Consider the following 2463-nt stretch of genomic DNA (forward strand, 5'->3'; position numbering starts at 1 on the left):
GTGACAGGTTAAGTCCCTGTTGCTGGTGTCTCCACCCTCTGACTCCTGTCCTGCATTAATGATTAATGAGCACTCCCAGGAACAGGTAAGAGGCAGCATCCCTTTATGTACGCAGTGCTGCGTACTGACCACCTTCTGGGCTGGTAAGTGGCCCCGGGCCCCCAATTGGCTCTGATTAAGTAATCACTTGTGCCCCTGTGTATCATTGTGTAGTTGTTTGTGTGGTGCTGGGAATGGATGTGTGCATACTCTCCCCTCATCTATATTGTATGTTTTTCTGCACAGCACCGCACATGTATGGTGTGACCCGGACACAAAGAATATAATGGTGTGCAAAGAAACGCAGCTCAGTGGACATGGTGTGAACATGTAATCAAATAGTTGCGCTGCGTCTCTGCTGCTTAGCGCTGTGCATGCAGTGCTGGAAGTATGACGTATAATTGGCTTGCATAAAAGATTCCGTGCGCGTTCTCTGTTGTTGTCCTGTGAAGCGCTCATTTCAGGGAGTCATTTTAGTAAATATGTGATCTGTACATTATTCATTTACCAGACCCGGAGGAATGCTAATCCTAATAGTGAATTGGCAGCTTAACTCTCCCCTCCCAGCAGTGAGATTGCAGCTCATTTCTCCCCTCCTAATAGTGAATTGGCAGCTTAACTCTCCCCTCCCAGCATTGAGATTGCAGCTCAGTTCTCCCCTCCCAATAGTGAATTGGCAGCTCAGCTCTCCCCTCCCAGCAGTGAGTTGACTGCTCAGCTTCCCCTGTTCTCCTACCCAGCAGCGACATGGCAACCTTCCAGTCGTCTATTTAATGTAAACACACATCAGGTGCCCAGGAATAGGGGGGAGAGCAGAGTGCTGAGACTCCAATCATGCATAGGGAAAGGTCATTTATTTCCACATTTCTACCACACGTGATTGCATGTTTGAAGTGATCACAAGCTCACCTTAGCAGGAGTGGAACTGATCTCTGTACAAACATACAGACTGGAACAGCCAACTATAGCAGCCAGTTAGGTTTGTTGTGTAAATCAGGGTGGCCTGGTCTGGCCTCGGGCCGAATGCATCAGGCAGTGTACACTGGAAGCTTGTGTACTGCTGTAGCACGGCACTAGTCTGTGCTCAGCAAGTATTTACAAAGGATTTAACAAGCTTCCAACAGTCCTCAAAACGCCCTTCAACTCCAGTGTGGGAGTTGTGATCACAGATCTTAATGGGAGGGCTGCTTGCAGCTTCAAACAATCCTTCTGCACGTTTTTGGGGACTGACAGCCGGGCTGTGGATGAAAACTGACAGTCAGTGACAGGTTAAGTCCCTGTTGCTGGTGTCTCCACCCTCTGACTCCTGTCCTGCATTAATGATTAATGAGCACTCCCAGGAACAGGTAAGAGGCAGCATCCCTTTATGTACGCAGTGCTGCGTACTGACCACCTTCTGGGCTGGTAAGTGGCCCCGGGCCCCCAATTGGCTCTGATTAAGTAATCACTTGTGCCCCTGTGTATCATTGTGTAGTTGTTTGTGTGGTGCTGGGAATGGATGTGTGCATACTCTCCCCTCATCTATATTGTATGTTTTTCTGCACAGCACCGCACATGTATGGTGTGACCCGGACACAAAGAATATAATGGTGTGCAAAGAAACGCAGCTCAGTGGACATGGTGTGAACATGTAATCAAATAGTTGCGCTGCGTCTCTGCTGCTTAGCGCTGTGCATGCAGTGCTGGAAGTATGACGTATAATTGGCTTGCATAAAAGATTCCGTGCGCGTTCTCTGTTGTTGTCCTGTGAAGCGCTCATTTCAGGGAGTCATTTTAGTAAATATGTGATCTGTACATTATTCATTTACCAGACCCGGAGGAATGCTAGAGGGAGTCGCATCGCTTCTGCGCAGGCTCCAGGCTCTGAACCTTGTTTTGCTTCTATTAGCGTGCTGTAACCCATAGAAACCCGTGCTAACCAATTTATTAATAATGTGGTTCCAGTTTACTTTTATAGAAGGGGGGAGATTTATGTGGCAAACAGTGTTTGCCACAGATTTTTTGAATCGCCTGTCTGTATCCAGTGATCTTAAATGTGTGTCACCGTCTACTAAGCCTGTGCTTTGTCTGTATGTTATTTTATACCAGAGGCCCAGCTGCTAGTTAAACAGCTTGGACTGAGTCCCAATGATGGTCCCATATAGGGGCTTAATCACACTAGTGATGATTTTTGTTGACTAGATATACCGCACTACACCCCCACACCCTCACCAGATATATTCTGCACTACAACCCCTCTCCCACCTTGTACAGATATTCGGCATCACAACCCCACCACCACCTTGCAGCACCACAACACCCAGCATGATGGGTTATTTTGCACTTCAAACCCCCATCAGAAGATATTTTGCACTACAATCCCCACCATGACTGTTTTTCTGCACTGTTTCCTCCCACCATGACTGGATTTTCTGCATTACACCC

At 47.6% G+C, this 2463-nt stretch overlaps 1 protein-coding gene across 1 annotated transcript in view; it reads left to right on the forward strand.

The window, feature by feature from the left end:
• The first annotated feature begins 1276 nt into the window (after window positions 1-1276).
• EPS8 (epidermal growth factor receptor pathway substrate 8) overlaps window positions 1277-2463 on the forward strand; it is a 56233-nt gene continuing 55046 nt past the window's right edge. The window contains exon 1 of the mRNA XM_018562407.1: window positions 1277-1385. The gene's annotated coding sequence lies outside the window, so the exon portion shown is untranslated. The remainder of the gene's footprint in view (window positions 1386-2463) is intronic.

Source organism: Nanorana parkeri, unplaced genomic scaffold (genome assembly GCF_000935625.1).
Source record: "Nanorana parkeri isolate BGI_ZX_2015 unplaced genomic scaffold, ASM93562v1 scaffold576, whole genome shotgun sequence".
In the NCBI taxonomy this organism is placed as follows: domain Eukaryota; kingdom Metazoa; phylum Chordata; class Amphibia; order Anura; family Dicroglossidae; genus Nanorana; species Nanorana parkeri.